This window comes from Scylla paramamosain, chromosome 3 (genome assembly GCF_035594125.1).
Source record: "Scylla paramamosain isolate STU-SP2022 chromosome 3, ASM3559412v1, whole genome shotgun sequence".
NCBI lineage: Eukaryota > Metazoa > Arthropoda > Malacostraca > Decapoda > Portunidae > Scylla > Scylla paramamosain.
This window is the reverse complement of record NC_087153.1, coordinates 20401155-20420949: the sequence shown is the minus strand read 5'-3', so window position 1 is coordinate 20420949 and position 19795 is coordinate 20401155. Positions and strand designations below refer to the sequence as shown.

Here is a 19795-nt window from a genome sequence, read left to right as displayed (position 1 = left end):
CCTTTGTATTGATTCTAAAAGACCTATATACTTCCTGTAATATGGGGGACCAGAACTGCACAGCATAATATAGATGAGGTCTGACCAGCACCAAATATAACTTTAATATTACTTCGGGACTTCTACTTTTAACACTCTTAAAAATAAATCCTAATATCCTATTTGCCCTGTTTCTGGCCTCTATGCATTGCTTTCTTATATGGAATTTAGAGCTAACTATAAATTCTAAATCTTTTTTGTACCCTAAACCTACCAGAGGTTCATTGTTTATTGTGTACCTTCTGTGTGGATTTCCTCTACTTATGCTAAGTACTTTACATTTTTTTATATTAAACTGCATTTGCCATCTGTCTGTCCATTCGTTCATCCTATCCAAATCTGCCTGCAAGGGAATGGCATCCAATTCTAATCTAATTAATCTACCTATCTTCGTGTCATCCCCAAATTTACTAACGTCACAACTAATTCCACTATCCAAGTCACTGATGTATATTAAAAACATCAATGGCCCTTATACTGATCCCTGTGGCACCCCACTAATTACTTAATCCCACTCCGATTTAGAGCTGTTTATTACGACTCTGTCGCCTGTCACTTAGCCACAACCTTATCCACCCTAACACTTTCCCATCTATTCCGTGTGCCCTAACCTTTCTCAGGAGCCTCTGATGGGGTACCTTGTCAAACACTTCACTGAAGTCCAGATATAGGATGTCATAACTATCAGCATTATCTCCTGCCATGTAAACTTTACAGTAAAATCTTGACAAGTTTGTCAGGTAAGACTTCCCCTTTGTGAAGCTATGCTGTGACCAATTTATCAAGTTATGTTTGTCTAAATGTTCCCTAATGTTCTTTACTATTACAGACTTCATTATTTTATCTACAACAGAAGTTAAGCTTAAATCTCCTTTCTTAAAGCTTAAACTTGCCTCCACATTACCGGTATCTCAAGTGATTTCCTAAAGGCAGAAACTAACAGTTCACTAATAACTTCTTTGCATTCCTTAAGTACTCTGGGATATGAACTGTTCATGTTGACAAGTAGTTGGGTTTAGGAAGGGGGATAAAAACCCAGGGAGGAGTTAGGATTCTTTTAATCTCTAACATTTTGGCTGAATAGCCATCCTCAGAGAGACTGATTTACATGAGTGAAAACACACTATTTATAACAACATACAAAATTTTCTCATTTGACATTCGTACAGAGTATTGCCATCCTGGCGTGTACCTCACCTAATTTTATTTTCCTAGTCAGGTGGCATTATCCGCCTACGTGACGAGCCTTTACTGGGGATTTTCCTTGTACCTGACCTGAGGGCCAATCTGGCGGAATTACCCGCCCACCTGATAAAACCTTCTCTGTGGTTAATGACTCCCCTAGTTGTTATGAGGGCTGCCTCTATAGCTTTTCTTATTCTTTTCTTCAATCCAACTTTAATTTCTTAGCCTCTTCCCATTTTGGTAGGTGTTTACATTTTTCTATGTGCAATACAAGGGAGTTTGATGTGTTGCATTTTAAAACATCTTTCCTATGCTCTGCTATTCTTGTTTTAAGTCCCCTGCCTGTTTCTCCTATGTACTGCTTTGTACAACCTTTGCATGGTATGCTGTACACTACGCTGTTATTATTAACAAGTGAATGAATGTCCAATAAGGACGATTTCATTCACTACCTTTCAGCCCACAGCATGAGAGTCAAATCTGATGTGATTATTGGTTTTTACTTAAGAGCGTTCAGAATTTGCAGCAACAACTTCCTAGAGCAAGAAATATGATATATCATATCAACTTTCAAAAAGCTGGGTTATCCTGAAGGGCTCCTTGTTAGGCTTAAGAATAAGGCAAAGAAAATAACAACTGAAAACAAAGAGAATAAAGATCTCTGTACAACCAGCAAAAGAGAGAGTTATACATGTGTACCAAATTCGGACAAGGCTTCCATAATTAATAAATATTTGTCTAGAACAGGATTAAAAATAGCAACATTAGCGGGAGAGAAAATTGGTGAGCTAACGAGGACTAAAGAGACCGGACTTGTTAATAATAACAGCGTAGTGTACAGCATACCATGCAAAGGTTGTACAAAGCAGTACATAGGAGAAACAAGCAGGGGACTTAAAACAAGAATAGCAGAGCATAGGAAAGATGTTTTAAAACACAACACATCAAACTCCCTTGTATTGAACATAGAAAAATGTAATCACCTACCAAAATGGGAAGAGGCTAAAGAAATTAAAGTTGGATTGAAGAAAAGAATGAGAAAAGCTATAGAGGCAGCCCTCATAACAACTAGGGAAGTCATTAACCACAGAGAAGGTTTTATCAGGTGGGCGGGTAATTCCGCCAGATTGGCCCTCAGGTCAGGTACAAGGAAAATCCCCAGTAAAGGCTCGTCACGTAGGCGAATAATGCCACCTGACTAGGAAAATAAAATTAGGTGAGGTACACGCCAGGATGGCAATACTCTGTACGAATGTCATATGAGAAAATTTTGTTTGTTGTTATAAATAATGTGTTTTCACTCATGTAAATCAGTCTCTCTGAGGATGGCTATTCAGCTGAAACGTTAGAGATTAAAAGAATCCTACCTCCTCCCTGGGTTTTTATCCCCCTTCCTAAACCCAACTACTCTGGGATATATTTCATCTGGTCTTGGTGTCTTGAACTTTCTTAGCCTATCTATCACCTGTTCCACTATCTCCTTAATTATGGTAATATCTTTCAGCTTCTCATTCTCTTCTGCTCTAAAAATTTCACTATCCAGCATTTCCTGCATGTTTTCCTGGGTGAAGACAGTTAAAAAATACTTCTTCAGAATTTTACTAATCTACTCCCCAGAACTAACCAGCAACCTCAATCCTCACCAAACTTGTAGAACAATCAAGCACTTTCATTCATTGATGATACAAAATTCATTTCTTGGATTGGAATTTAGACTATCAGTTGTCAACTGGTTTTAAAGTGAACCCTAACTTTCATTATGAAATCAGAAGCATCTGAGATCACTGTAGCACAATGGTGATAAGGCAGCATAGTGAAAACTGTGATGACAAAATGATTATGCTTATGAAGTGGTTAGTCTAGAAATAGTTCTGATATAAATTATAAAACTTGTGGCATGCAGTGAAGCAGAATTTATAGAGAAAGGGTGTCAGTTCTTTCCTTCCAAGCACAAAGTTTGTCTCTCATCAGTGGTATTACACATTACCAACAAATAGAAACAAAAGTGTTCAAAATTGTTATTTCTGACTCAAATCACTCCAATATGCCATTCAAAAATGGTGAAAAAAAATTGAAAGAATGTACAGATTTATAAATGCTTATCAAAGCTTTAATTATGCTTCATTCTGTCTCTCAAATCTCTAATATTAGAGTTACTAGTTTTAAAAGATTGGACTCCCAACTTTTTTTTACAAGGCCCATGGATCTCATTTGGAGGAAAGTAGAGACAAGGATTTAATATGGTATACATTCACATTTGGAATCATTCCATCACATCTCAACCTCCAGGCTAGATATACAGAAGATGGTATAACTATTAATCATATGACCTTAATCATGTAAGATTAAAATGGAAATTAAAAAAGCTCTTCCCTGGCAGGCAGTGAGGTTAAAAAAGCTTTTCTCTGGCAGGTGGTGAGCTACAGCTACCTGGCTGCACCTCAAGGCCAAAGCCACTCCAAAGATGTGGTCTATGGGTCTGGTGCAGCAGCCAAGCCTCCTTCCTCTGGCCACAGCTTCTCTGCCAGATCTCCAACTCTTAGCCAGACACTTTGACTGGAAATTCAGAAATCTGGTCATACAGCAGCTCCTGGCCATGCCTCAGACCATACTCACCTCAGCACTACACCACCTGTTATTACTGCCTTTGAGTCCTCAAAATTATCTCACATTTCCCCTTCCCCATTAGTCCATTCCTCATCATTCTCTGCACCATCACCTTTTTTCTCCTCATCCTTCTCACCTTCTGCTCACTCATCATCTCCCCCACAACCATCACTCCCTCCTGCCTCTCCATTTACTCATCCTGAAGCCATATTTGCCATGCACCAAACTTCTGCCACAGTTCACCCTGCTGATCCCAGCCAATTTATCATCAAGGACTCCACTTTCCAGGTTAGTAGGTATTTGTGATTTCTCTCTCTCTCTCTCTCTCTCTCTCTCTCTCTCTCTCTCTCTCTCTCTCTCTCTCTCTCTCTCTCTCTCTCTCTCTCTCTCTCTCTCTCTCTCTCTCTCTCTCTCTCTCTCTCTCATTAAAAATGGTAATTTAGATTTGGGTCAATCTGTGAAAATACAAATAAGAAACAAATGCAAACACACACAAATGTACAAATTTGATTTTGGCTACATTCTGTTCATTCATCTCCCTTTCCCCTTGTTTCTCCACCTTTTTTATTTTTTGTTTGAGAGAGAGAGAGAGAGAGAGAGAGAGAGAGAGAGAGAGAGAGAGAGAGAGAGAGAGAGAGAGAGAGAGAGAGAGAGAGAGAGAGAGAGAGAGAGAGAGAGAGAGAGAGAGAGAGAGAGAGAGAGAGAGAGAGAGAGAGAAAATTGCCTCAGACCAGGGTATTTCCACTTGTATAGTCTTAAAACAGACCATAGCCATTTTCTTCCATGTCCTGTCCTTTTTCTTATTTGCTTCTACACACCTGCCATTATACCGTTCTTGTTTCCCAATTTTCATTTTATAACCATACAAACTGTTGCATCCTCTCTCTATACTTGCTCAAAAATATCTCATATTTTTCTTGCACTACTTTACCTTCAAATTGCTCTTTCCATTTAATTTTTCAATAAAACTTACTAAGCTCTGCAAAGTTTGCCTTAGCATAGTTCTGTCTCCAATTTCTGTATTGTTCTTTCCTGTGCAACACTGTTTCCTCCTGTAGTACTATCTCTATTGTCACATGATCACTTCTTCCCATTGAACTCAGACAATGTATACTTGGTCTACTTTCTGGGGTTTTCATAAACATTAAATCCAGCTGTGATGGTTCTTCTTCTCTTCTACATCTTATAGGCTCATTCACCCACTGTCTCGTTGTATTCATCATCATGGTTTGCATAAGTTCTTCACTCCATGACCCAACATTTTCTGTTACTTCCATCTCCTCTCAGTTAATTCTTTTAGTGTTGAAGTCACCTACTAAGAGTACTTTGTTACCTTTCCTTATCATTTCCTCCATACTATTTTTTTGTTTCTAGTTGCATACTTTTGAATTTATTAGTCTACCATGCATTAGTTTTTGGTGGTATGTATTTCACAATGATTTTCCTTTTTTCACATCTTTTGATCTTAATCACAACACTCATTGTTTCTACCATTCCATCACCATATTCCACTTCCTCAATAACAATATCCTTTTCTTACCAATATCATCACTTCTCTTCCCTTTCCTTTTCTGTCCCTCTTCCATGTACTGTATCCTTCCTTTGCAAATCCCAACTTTATTTCCTCTTCTAGTTTGGTTCCTGTTAAACATACCACATCTGGTTTATTGTTCTTTAAATAGTCTTCAAGTTCCAGTAGGCTGGACACCAAACCATCTACATTAGTATACATAATCTTTAAACTTCTGTTTGGTGGTCTTGTGTGGCATCTTTGTGCCACCATTTAATCACTTTCATGTCCACAACTTTCCTGTGTTCTCTATTCATTTTTTGACTTTTAGTTTACTTCTCTATTCTTCGTTCATGTCTCTTTTTATCCATATTTCCTTCAATCCTTTTGCTTTTGCCAATTTTCCTGTTCTTTGCAAGACATGTTCTGCTGCTGTTTGTGACATGATTCTTGTTTTACATTGGCTTTGTTCTATTTTTGTCATACTTTCCGATCCTGTAAACCTCTTCAATTTGTTCGACTCTCCCCTCTCCTTCCTCTGCCACTTCTGCTGTAATTTCCTTAGTTCTTTTCACTTCTTTCTCTCTAGCTGTTTTCATGGGTAGGTTCTTTTCCTTGACCCCAAATACCACCATACACATCTTTCTCTGTACTGTGTCTCTCACAAGATTACTTTTTTCCTTTATTATTTTAATCACTTGCTTTTCCATATCCTTGTTGTTTCTGTTGCTGTTGCCTTGTTATGTCCTCCATGTCCACCTTTTGCTGTTCTCTCTCTTTCCAACCTTTGACTTCCTCTGTAACTAACTCTCACTCCTCCAACCCTAACCTCTCTTGCAAAGTTTTCTTTAATTCTTCATTCTCTTTCTTGAGTTTCTTAATCTCTTCACAGTATTTCTTATTTAAGTCCACTATTTTTGTCACCTCTTCTCAGTTCTTTGTTTTCTTTTTCCCTTTCCATCTCTATTATATCATTGGATATCTTTTTTACATTGTCGCCACCCAGTTCTGTTTCTTCCTTCCATGCCTTTATCATCGCTGTTAAGCTTCTTGTATTTTCACATTTTCTTCTTTAGTTATCCACATTCATGTATTTGTATGAGTTACATTGAGATCCTCTTCCTTGAAGCCCTCAAAAATACCTGTATGTGTGTGTGTGTTAACCTAGTTGATTACACTTATCTAGTTGTGACATACAGAAAAATACTGTTCCACCATTACAGTGCATGTGTCAAGGCTGAAGGAAGGACTTGGATAGTGAATGTGATAGTGTGGGTGATTGGGCCACTCAGGAAAAATTATACGATCAATCATACAAAAGTGTGATGCATGCTTCAAGTGCCAATGAAGAGCATTATGAAGACAAGGATATATATATATATATATATATATATATATATATATATATATATATATATATATATATATATATATATATATATATATATATATATATATATATATATATATATATATATATATATATATACACACACATTGTATAGGTCTTCTTGATAGCTTGTTTTGCAGGGAAACTCCAGTTTCCTTCAACTTTATTCTTTCGTCAGTTGCTGTTTTGCCTATTTCTGCAGGCAGCTTCAAGCTAGAAAAAACAATAAAATACTATGTAAAAGTTGTATAAAATTCACATCATATGACACTACACACAAAAAACAAAACACTACAAGCACCAAGATTATAAACTGGATTGACAGAAAACAATAAGTATCCACACACATCTTGCCTGTATGGCAATGAGAGAGGGACTGAAAAAGTTGGGTTCCTAACACTATGATAATGGTATTGGAACGGGCCTCCGAAACATTATCTTACAATATGTGATTGACTTGATGTTAAGTTATTATTCAGTACTGGATTTATGTGTTTAATATATATTGCCTCTAATAATTTTGTATCCATATTGGACTCTGTCTTGTGTAGTATTCTAAAAACTTTGTCACAAAAAGGGATGATCATGTTCATGTGAATGGGGACTTATTGCTGAAAATGATGGAACAGCTGGTTGATTATTAGTTCAAGGAGAAATACCTTTATGTTCAGCAATTCTATGTGCAAGGTTATGTCTAGTCTCATAAAGTTTGGTGGCATCCCTACTTCCTTGATGCCATTTTCCTATCGTTCTATGCCAATAGAATGGAATACATCTACAACAAATAAGAGATAGCATATATCAGCGTTCCCTCACATATTCATGGTTTTGCATATTTGCAGAGTTTTCCCTAACCTAACCTAACTAATGGGGAGTTTTCAGAGTTGCCAGGTGTCACCACCAGCTCAGTCTTTCAGTCCAAAGAGCCCAAATTATTCTTTCAGTTATAAATTACAGTAACCCAAGATATAACGAACACATATGGGGGGAGAGTGGGTCACTTGAGATGAAAATTTGCTATATATGTGTATAGAGAGAGAGAGAGAGAGAGAGAGAGAGAGAGAGAGAGAGAGAGAGAGAGAGAGAGAGAGAGAGAGAGAGAGAGAGAGAGAGAGAGAGAGAGAGAGAGAGAGAGAGAGAGAGAGAGAGAGAGAGAGAGAGAGGTAGGAGACAGCAGCCTTAAATAGGTTGCTATACCTGAAATTTGGTAAATAGAAGTTCATTATATCAAGGGTTTATTGTACATATCAACTTATTCCCCTTTTATTATATAGTGCACTGTATTTTAATTAAAATATCATGTACTATACATATAATAACTGTTTTTTATTGTCTTAAAGTGAATTGCTTAGTAAATGTGAGATGCATAGTTTAAGGTTTAAACTATAAATATAGGTAGTTCTGATCCTTATAAGAATGGTTTCCCATATTCACAGATTTTAATTATTTGCAGGAGGCTCTGGAATGTAACTCCCACAGATGGCAAGGAAACACTGCATATCTTCCCTCCCACAACAGCGATGCACTTAATGAATTGGGCCGAGATAATTAGTGAAAGCTTTCTGTGTTAAAGAGATGCAGCTAGTGAGCCAATATATATACTGATCGTTCATTTAATCCTTTATGTCATAAAACTTCTCTGAAAAAATCTAGTGAATAATTTTTCCTCTATCACTGCACTGTCCTTGATCTAAATTACATATTAAAACTACACATGATAGTGTAATGATCAGTATGCTTGGCTCACAAACCACATATATATATATATATATATATATATATATATATATATATATATATATATATATATATATATATATATATATATATATATATATATATATATATATATATATATATATATATATGCTTGGCTTTGTCTCCAAACTCTCCCCCATAGAGAGACTGTATTAACCTGCAGAAATAAAGCTATCATTCAGGGAAACTGGTTTGTTTGCCAAACAAACATTACATTGCTGAATATTCTGTGGCACCAAATGCTTTGTCAGGAATTGTGGCAATGATATTTCAATCCTTGTCTTTGCATCCTACAATTTGTATGCTGAACATAAACCTTATCAACAAGTTTCTTGAGCTTCATATACTTTTATACATATTACACAAAGTCCATGACAACTGAAAAAACTATGCAAATAATGCAATGTAGCAGTAGCATCAAGGTAACACCAGTCTGCTACTAGTACTGCTGCTATCCACCTTCTGACCTGCTCAGATGAAGCAGAAGCATTGTCCTCTTCAAAAGAATCCTCAGCCACCACACCAGACCGCTCATTGTTGTGGTAGTGTTGGGAGTAGAAGTTGGGGTAGTGGACAGGAGGAATGACACTGCCCTCACTCTGTGTTGAAAATATATGCTGCCATAAGATGGAGAAAATACTGAATCTGATACTGAAAGAAATAAAGAACAAAATTGTTTACAAAAATTTTATCATAATTGTTTATAATATCAAGCAAATCTACAGAACATAGGACAACTCTACAACAAGCAGGCTCCAGGCTCCAGGCTGGCAAGCTTGAATAGTCTACACATCATATAAACTTTTGACTGAATAAAGATTCAGATGGATCCATGCTATTTTACAGGTTTTAAGCTTTTAACAATGATACAAGTTCCCCATCAAAGGAACAACAAACTAAAGTCAAGTATGCGATCGCCTTCACTTTGTGTGCCTTCTTGTTTCAGTAAAATAATGCTCAGCTTCATTTATCCAATTTTCATGGTCTAAACGAAACCTTTCTTATCAAAGATAATATAAGTTGTGGGATTTAGTTCACAATCAAATCAACATTTCTCTATTTTACCTACATCTGACATCTCTATTTATATGAATTTTTCAACAGCTACCCACCAACCAAGAGAAGAGTGCTGTGGAGATCTCCATCACCCACAATAAGTCCCTGAAATGCCTAAAAAAACTTGGGATTCATGTCAAAAAAAAACAAAACTCACTGGGACATAGTAGACATTTGCAAGAGTCCAAGGCAAGACTATCCCACCATCTGTGTACCATGGAGTGTTCCCAACAACTGGAGTTACCCACAACTGAGCTGCACTTGGTGTCAATAACCACTCATTCTCAGATATCCAACTCCTAAACAAATCAATGCTGCAGCTGATTACCACTAGGACAATACTTAGTAAAAATTAACAAAGGTGGGGAGTTCCTCAGTCTATTACCATTACTGGGTAGGATACAGATGGAGAAATAGTAAAAATGATAGTTCAGTATTTGGTACAGTAGAGAACACTAACCCTCACCTATAGAAAGAGATCAGCCATCAATACTTTCAAAGGAATAATTTCATCACTTTTACGAAGAACTTGCCTTTAAGTATTTTTTAACCCCTTGTATACCAAACCGCTAAAACGCATGCAAAACAAACTTTATGGAGAAACAGAATAACATTACCAAAAACATGTATTTTGAGTGTTTTTGATCATGTGATCTATAAAAACGCTTAAGTACATGCAAAGAACATTATGTTTGGGAAACAAAAGGACATTACGAGAAACGTGTATTATGAGTGTTTTTATAAGTTCCTTAAGTACCAAAATGCTAAAACCCACAAATAACACTCTTTATTTAGACAATAAGAAATAAAAAAATAAAATAAATAGGATTTTTTTTTTTTGTTATTCATCTTCATAGGTACCGAGATGCCAAAATTCTGGGAAAATTCAGGGCAATTATGTGATAAGAGAATATTATCAAAAAAGTTAATTTCAGCTTTTTTTTTTTTTCGGACTGTTAAGTACTAAACGCTAAAGTGCATGCAAAGCCTCCAATATGAGGAAATTAAACGACCTTACCAGAAATCTGTGTTTTGTGTGTTTTTAAGCATGTTAGGCACCAAAACGATATATAATAAGGAACTCACTCTATATGGGAATCCAAAATAAAGTTACTGAAAACGTGTCTTCTCAGTGTTTTACGTAGAAAAACGTTAAAACGGATGCAAACCAACCAATATTAAGAAATAGAAAAACGTTACCAAAAAGGTATATTTTGAGTGTTTTTGAGCTTTTTACCTACAAAAACGCGAAAATTGATGCAAAGCACTCTATATTGGGAAACAAAAGGACATTGCAAGAAAAGTGTATAATGAGTGTTTTATAGTTCAAAAGAACCACAAAGCAAACAACGCAAAAACTCGTCTATATGGAAAGTTAATTTAAGCTTTTTTTTTTCGGACTGTTATGTACCAAACCCTAAAGTGCATGCAAAGCCTCCAATATGAGGAAATTAAACGACCTTACCAGAAACCTGTGTTTTGTGTGTTTTTTAGCATGTTAGGCACCAAAACGATAAATAATAAGGAACTCACTCTATATGGGAATCCAAAACAAAGTTACTGAAAACGTGTCTTCTCAGTGTTTTACGTAGATAAACATTAAAACGGATGCAAACCAACCAATATCAAGAAATAGAAAAACGTTACCAAAAAGGTATATTTTGAGTGTTTTTGAGCTTTTTACCTACAATAACGCGAAATCTTGATGCAAAGCACTCTATATTGGGAAACAAAAGGACATTGCAAGAAAAGTGTATAATGAGTGTTTTATAGTTCAAAAGAACCACAAAGCAAACAACACAAAAACTCGTGTATATGGAGAGATTTCTTAGATACCAAAATGCTGAAACTCATGAATAACACTCTTAATTGAAAAACAGAACAACCTTACTAAATGTTTGTATTTTGAGTGCTTTTCACATTCTTAGTTACCAAAAACCCCAAATTACATGCGAAAATAGCTTTGTGGGGAAAAAAAAAAGACTTTACCAGAAAAGTGTCTTTTGAGTGTTTTTCAACGTGATAGGTAATAGAGCACTCAAAAGCAGGACAATCACATTACATTGGAATAAAACCATTTTTTACCAAGAACTTGCCTTTAAGTGTTTTTGAGCTCCTTATATACAAAACTGCTAAAACGCATGTAAAACACACTTTATGGAGAAACAGAATAACATTACCAAAACCTTGTATTTTGAGTGTTTTTGATCATGTTATCTATAAAAACGCTTAAATACATGCAAAGAACCTTATGTTTGGGAAACGAAAGGACATTACGAGAAACGTGTATTATGAGTGTTTTTAAGTTCCTTAAGTACCAAAAAGGTAAATCCCACAAATAACACTCTTTATTGAGAAAAAAAAATAAATAAAAAAAAAAAAAATAGGTTTTTTTATTTTTCTTTATTTATCTTCATAGGTACCAAGATGCCTAAAAGTGCATGCAAAGCCACCTATATCGGGAAATTAAACGTCTTTGCCAGAAAACTGTCTTATGAGTGTTTTTCAGCTTGTTAGGCACCCTAACGGTAAATAACATGCAAGTCACTCTATATGGGAATCTAAAACAAAATTACTGAAAAAGTGTCTTTTCGGTGTTTTACGTAGAAAAATGCTAAAACGGATGCAAACCAACCAATAAGAAGAAATAAAATAACATTACCAAAAAGGTATATTTTGAGTGTTTTTGAGCTTGTTACCTATAAAAAAACGCGAAAATAGATGCAAAGCACTCCCTATTGGGAAACAAAAAGACATTACGAGAAAGGTGTATAATGAGTGTCATTATTTTTGAGGAAAAGAACTTGTGGTTCACAAGAACCACAAGGCAAAAAACGCAAAAACTCGTGTATATAAACAAGTTTCTGAGATACCAAAATGCTGAAACTCATGAATAACAATATTAATTGAGAAACAGAACAACCTTACCAAATGCGTATATTTTGAGTGTTTTTCACATTCTTAGCAAAACCCCAAATAGCACGCGAAACTATGTTGGAAAAAAAATGACATTACTAGAAGTGTCTTTTGAGTGTTTTTGAGCGTGTTAGGCAATAAATCAGAAAAAAAAACAGGGCAATCACATTACATGGGAATAAAATCAACTTTTACCAAGAACTTGCCTTGAAGTGTTTTTGACCTCCTTACAAACCAAAACGCTAAAACGCATGAAAAAAACTCCTTTATGGAGAAGCATCCTAGTACCTATGAAGATAAATAAAAAAAAAAAAAAAAAAAAAAATTTTCTTTTCTTTTTTTTATTCTCTATAAAGAGTGTTATTTGTGGGTTTTAGCTTTTTTGGTACTTAATGAACTTAAAAACACTCATAATACACGTTTCTCATGTCCTTTCGTTTCCCAAAAAATAGTGTTCTTTGCATGTATTTAAGCGTTTTCATTAGTAACATGATCAAAAACACTCAAAATACTTGTTTTTGGTAATGTTCTTCTGTTTCACCATGAAGTGTATTTTGCATGCGTTTTAGTGTTTTGGTATATAAGGAACTCAAAAACTCTTAAAGGCAAGTTCTTGTTAAAAATTGGTTTTATTCCAGTGTAATGTGTTTGCCCTGGTTTTTAGTGCTTTATTGCCTAACACGCTCAAAAACACTGAAAAGACACTTTTCTGGTAAATCATTTTTTTTTCCCACAAATCTATTTTTGCATGCAATTTGGGGTTTTGGTAACTAAGAATGTTAAAAGCACTCAAAATACACGCATTTAGTAAGGTTTTTCTGTTTCTCAATTAAGAGTGTTATACATGAGTTTTAGCATTTTGGTATCTAGGAAACCTCTCCATATACACGAGATTTTGCGTTTTTTGCTTTGTGGTTCTTTTGAACTATAAAACACTCATTATACACTTTTCTTGCAATGTCCTTTTGTTTTAAAATATAGAGTGCTTTGTATCAATTTTTGCGTTTTTTTGTAGGTAACAAGCTCAAAAACACTCAAAATATACCTTTTTAGTAACGTTTTTCTATTTCTTGATATTGGTTGCTTTGCATCCGTTTTAGCGTTTTTTCTATGTAAAACACTGAGAAGACACGTTTTCAGTAAATTTGTTTTAGATTCCCATATAGAGTGAGTTTCTTATTATTTATCGTTTTGGTGCCTAACATGCTAAAAAACACTCAAAACAGATTTCTGGTAAGGTCGTTTAATTTCCTCATATAGGAGGCTTTGCATGCACTTTAGGGTTTGGTACATAACAGTCCGAAAAAAAGCTGAAATTAACTTTTTTGATAATATTGTTTTATCATATGATTGCCCTGAATTTCCCCAGAATTTTGGCATGTCGGTACCTATGAAGATGAATAACAAAAAAAAAAAAAAAGAAAATTCCTATTTTTTAATTTTTAAAATTTTTTTTTTTATATTTTCTAAATAAAGAGTGTTATTTGTGGGTTTTAGCTTTTTGGTACTTAAGGAACTTAAAAAACACTCATAATACACGTTTCTCGTTATGTCCTTTTGTTTCCCAAACATAATGTTCTTTGCATGTATTTAAGCGTTTTTATAGATAACATGATGAAAAACACTGAAAATACATGTTTTTGGTAATGTTATTCTTTTTCTCCATAAAGTGTGTTTTCCATGCGTTTTAGCAGTTTTGTATATAAGGAGCTCAAAAACACTTAAAGGCAAGTTTTTGGTATAAATTGGTGTTATTCCAATGTAGTATGATTCCCTGCTTTTTAGTGCTTTATTGCCTATCATGCTTAAAAACACTTAAAAGACACTTTTCTGGTAATGTCATTTTTTTCTCACATAAAGGTGGTTTCGCATGCAATTTGGGGTTTTGGTAACTAAGAATGTGAAAAGCACTCAAAATACACGCATTTAGTAAGGTTGTTCTGTTTCTCAATTAAGAGTGTTATTCATGAGTTTCAGCATTTTGGTATCTAGGAAATTTCTCCATATACACGAGTTTTTTGCGTTTTTTGCTTTGTGGTTCATTTGAACTATAAAACACTCATTATACACTTTTCTTGCAATGTCCTTTTGTTTCCCAATATAGAGTGCTTTGCATCAATTTTCAAGTTTTTTGTAGGTAAAAAGCTCAAAAACACTCAAAATATACCTTTTTGGTAACGTTTTTATATTTCTTGATATTGGTTGGTTTCCATCTGTTTAAACGTTTTCTACGTAAAACACTGAGAAGACACGTTTTCAGTAACTTTGTTTTGGATTCCCATATAGAGTGAATTCCTTATTATTTATCGTTTTGGTGCCTAACATGCTAAAAACACTCAAAACACAGATTTCTGGTAAGGTCGTTTAATTTCCTCATATTGGAGGCTTTCCATGCTCTTTAGGGTTTGGTACATAACAGTCCGAAAAAAAAAGAGCTGAAATTAACTTTTTTGATAATATTCTTTTATCACATAATTGTCCTGAATTTTCCCAGAATTTTAGCATCTCGGTACCTATGAAGATGAATAACAAAAAAAAAAAAAATCATATTTTTTATTTATTTATTTTTTTTTATTTTCTAAATCAAGAGTGTTATTTGTGGGTTTCAGCTTTTTGGTACTTAAGGAACTTAAAAAAAAAAAAAAACACTCATAATACACGTTTCTCGTAATGTCCTTTTCTTTCCCAAACATAATGTTCTTTGCATGTACTTAAGCGTTTTTATAGATAACATGATCAAAAACACTCAAAATACATGTTTTTGGTAATGTTATTCTGTTTCTCCATAAAGTTTGTTTTGCATGCGTTTTAGCGGTTGGGTATATAAGGGGTTAAAAAATACTTAAAGGCAAATTCTTCGTAAAAGTTGGTTTTATTCCCATGTAATGTGATCGTTCTGCTTTTTAGTGTTTTGTTGCATATCACGCTGAAAAACAATCAAAAGACATTTTTCTAATGTCATTTTTTTTTCCCGCATGAAGATAGTTTCGCATGTAATTTGGCATTTTCGTAACTAAGAATGTGAAAAACACTCAAAATACACAATTTGGTAAGGTAGTTCTGTTTATCTATTAAAAGTGTTATTCATGCATTTATTCATTTTGGTATGTAAGAAATTTCTCTATATACACGAGTTTTTGCGTTTATTGCCTAGTGGTTCTTTTAAAACTATAAAACACTCATTATACATGTTTCTCGTAATGTCCTTTACATCCATTTTTGTTTTACATCCATTTTTGCACTTTTTGTAGGTAACAAGCTCAAAAACACTCAAAATATTTCTTTTTGGTAATGTAATGTAATGTAATGTATTTCTTCATATAGGATGGTTTGTATCCGCTTAAGCGTTTTTCTACGTAAAACACTGAAAAGACACGTTTTCAGTAATTTTCTTTTGGATTCACATATTGACTGACTTCCATATCATTTATCATTTTGGTGCCTAACATGCTGAAAAACACTGAAAAGACAGGTTTCTGGTAAAGTCGTTTAACTTCCCTATATAGGTGGCTTTGCATGCACTTTAGGGTTTGGTACATAACAATCAGAAATAAAAAGGTATAATTAACTTTTATGATAATATTCTTTTTTCCACATAAATTCCCTGAATTTTGGCAGAATTTTGGCATCTTGGTACCTATGAAGATGAATAACAAAAAAAAAAAAAAAAAAAAATCCCATTTTTTAATTTTTTTATTTATCATTTTTTTCTCTAAAGAGTGTTATTTGTGGGTTTTAGCTTTTTTGGTACTGAAGGAACTTAAAAATCACTCATAATACACGTTTCTCGTAACGTTCTTTCGTTTCCCAAATATAAGGCTCTTTGCATGTATTTAAGCGTTTTTTTAGATAACATGATCAAAAACACTCAAAATACATGTATTTGGTAATGTTATTCTGTTTCTCTATAAAATGTATTTTGCATGTGTTTTAGCGTTTTGATATGTAAGGAGGTCAAAAACACTTAACGGCAAATTCTTGGTAAAATTTGGTTTTATTCCCATGTAATGTGATTGCCCTGGCATTTAGTGCTTTATTGTGTAACACGCTCAAAAACACTGAGAAGACATGAAAAGCCTCCCATATGAGGAAATTAAAGACCTTACCAGAAATCTGTCTTTTAAGTGTTTTTCAGCATGTTAGGCACCAAAACGATGAATAATAAGGAACTCACTCTATGTGGGAATCCAAAAGAAAATTACTGAAAACGTGTCTTATCAGTGTTTTACGTAGAAAAAAACGCTAAAACTGATGCAAACCAACCAATATCTAGAAGCAGAAAAACATTACCAAAAATGTATATTTTGAGTGTTTTTGAGCTTGTTACAAAAAAACGCGAAAATGGATACAAAGCACTCTATATTGGGAAAGAAAGGGACATTGCGAGAAAAATGTATAATGAATGTTTTATAGTTCAAAAAAAAAAAAAAAACACAAGGCAAAAAACGCAAAAACTCGTGTATATGCTGAAACTCATGAATAAAACTCTTAATTGAGAAACAGAGCAACCTTACTAAATGCGTGTCAAAAACCGTAAAAGGCAAGTTTTTCGTAAAAATTGGTTTTATTCCCATGTAATGTGATTGCCCTGCTTTTTAGTGCTTTATTGCCTAACACGCTCAAAAACACTCAAAGACACTTTTCTGGTAATGTCATTTTTTTTTCTCACATAAAGCTAGTTTCGCATGGAATTTGGGGTTTTGGTAACTAAGAATGTAAAGAACACTCAAAATACACGCATTTAGTAAGGTTGTTATGTTTCTTCATTAAGAGTGTTATTCATGAGTTTCAGTATTTTGGTATCTTAGAAACTTCTGCATACAGTCGAGTTTTTGTGTTTTTTGCCTTGTGATTCTGGTGAAACTATAAAACACTCATTATACACGTTTTTTATGTCCTTTTTTTTTCCTTATATAGAGTGCTTTGCATCCATTTTCGCGTTTCTTTTTATGTAAAAAGCTACTTTATGTAAAGCTAGTTTCGCATACAATTTGGGGTTGTAGTAAGTAAGAATGTGAAAAGCACTCAAAATACACGCATTTAGTAATGTTATTCTGTTTCTTAATTAAGAGTGTTATTTAGGAGTTTCAGCATTTTGGTATCTAAGAAACTTCTCCATATACACTAGTTTTTGCGTTTTTTGCTTCGTGGTTCTCGTAAAAGTATAAAATACTCATTAAACACGTTTCTCGTAATGTCTTTTTATTTCCCAATATAGAGTGCTTTGTATCCAGTTTCACGTTTTTTTTTTTGTTGGTCACAAACTCAAAAATACTTAAAATATACCTTTTTGGTAATGTTATTCTATTTCTTTATATTGGTCTGTTTGAAAAGACACGTTTTAAGTAATTTTGTTTTGGATTCCCAAGTAGAGTGACTCATATTATTTATCGTTTTGGTGCCTAACATGCTGAAAAACACTCAAAAGACAGTTTGTAAAGTCGTTTAATTTCCCCATATAGATGGCTTTGCATGCACTTTAGGGTTTGGTACATAACAGTCCGAAAAAAAAAAAGCTAAAATTAACTTTTTCGATAATGTTCTTTCATCCACATAATTTCCCTGAATTTTAACGGAATTTTGGCATCTCGGTACCTATGAAGATGAATAAAAAAAAAAAATATTATTTTCTTTTATTTCATTTATCTATTTTTATTTTTTATTTTTTAGTTTCTTCATAAAGAGTGTTATTTGTGGGTTTTAGCTTTTTGGTAATTAAGTAACTTAAAAACACTTATAATACACGTTTCTCGTAATGTCCTTTCGTTTCCCAAACATAGGATTCTCTGCATGTATTTAAGCGTTTTTATAGGTATCATGATCAAAAAGACTCAAAATACATGTTTTTTGTAATGTTATTGTGTTTTTCCATAAAGGATTTTTTGCATTCGTTTTAGCGTTTTCGTATGTAAGGAGCTCAAAAATATTTAACGGCAAGTTTTTGGTAATTTTTTTTTTATTCACATGTAATGTGATTGCACTTCTTTTAAGTACTTTATTGCCTAACACGCTCATAAACACTCAAAAAACATTTTCTGGCAATATAATTTTTTCCCCACATAAACCTAGTTTCGCATGCAATTTCGTGTTTTGGTAACTAAGAATGTGAAAAAACACTCAAAATACACGCATTTGGTAAGGTTGTTCTATATCTCAATCAAGAGTGTTATTGATGAGTTTCAGCATTTTGGTAACTAAGAAACTTTTGCCTTGTGGTTGTTGTGAAACTATAAAACACTCATTATACAGGTTTCTTGTAATGTCCTTTTGTTTCCAAATATAGAGTGCTTTGCATCCATTTTCGCTTTTTTTGAAGGTAACAGGCTCACAAACACTCAAAATATACCTTTTTAGCAAAGTTATTCTATTTTTTCATATTGGTTTGTTTGCATCCATTTTATCGTGTTTCTACGTAAAACACTTAAGAGACAAGTGTTAAGTGATTTTGTTTTGGATTCCCATATACGAGTAGAGTCTCTTCCATATTATTTATTGTTTTGGAGCCTAACATGCTTAAAAACACTCAAAAGACAGGTTTCTGGTAAAATCGTTTAATTTCCCTATAGAGGTGGCTTTGCATGCAATTTAGGTTTTGGTACATAACTGTCCGAAAAAAAAGCTAAAATTAACTTTTTTTTTTATAATGTTCTTTTTTCCACATAATTTCCCTGAATTTTGCCAGAATTTTGGCATCTCGGTACCTATAAAGAAGAATAACAAAAAAAAAAGGAAAATTCTCTTTTTTTCTCTATAAAGAGTGTTATTTGTGGATTTTAGCTTTTTGGTGCTTAAGGAATTTAATAACATTCATAATACACGTTTCTCGTAAAGTCCTTTCGTTTCCCAAACATAGGGTTCTTTGCATGGATTTAAGCGTTTTTATAGGTAACATGATCAAAAACACTCAAAATACATGATTTTGGTAATATTATTCTGTTTCTTTATAAAGGGTGTTTTGCATGCGTTTTAGTGTTTTGGTATGTTAGGAGCTCAAAAACACTTTATTGCCTAACACGCTCAAAAACACTCAAAAGACACTTTTCTGGAAATGTCTTTTTTTTTTTCTTTCCACATAAAGCTAGTTTCGTATGCAATTTGGGGTTTTGGTAACCAAGAATGTAAAAAACACTGAAAATACACGCATTTGGTAAGGTTGTTCTGTTTCTCAATTAAGAGTGTTATTCATGAGTTTCAGGGTTTTGGTATCTAAGAATCTCAAAAACACTTATAATGCACGTTTCTCGTAATGTCCCTTTTTTTCCTCATTTAGGGTACTTTGCATGCATTTTGGCATTTTATTTTTCACGGAATAGCTGAAAAACACCGAAAATACA

At 33.9% G+C, this 19795-nt stretch overlaps 1 long non-coding RNA gene across 2 annotated transcripts; it reads right to left on the bottom strand.

Annotated features, from left to right (window-relative positions):
• Window positions 1-3308: 3308 nt before the first annotated feature.
• On the bottom strand, window positions 3309-9115 carry LOC135092681 (uncharacterized). Of its 2 annotated transcripts, none has more exons than XR_010262999.1 (3): window positions 8957-9115; window positions 6832-6944; window positions 3309-3780 (listed from the first exon to the last, which is right to left on the bottom strand). It is a non-coding gene; the product is annotated as an uncharacterized LOC135092681 (long non-coding RNA). The 2 variants fall into 2 exon arrangements; XR_010262998.1 differs by having other exon boundaries at window positions 6838-6944; window positions 8957-9111.
• Window positions 9116-19795: the final 10680 nt, after the last annotated feature.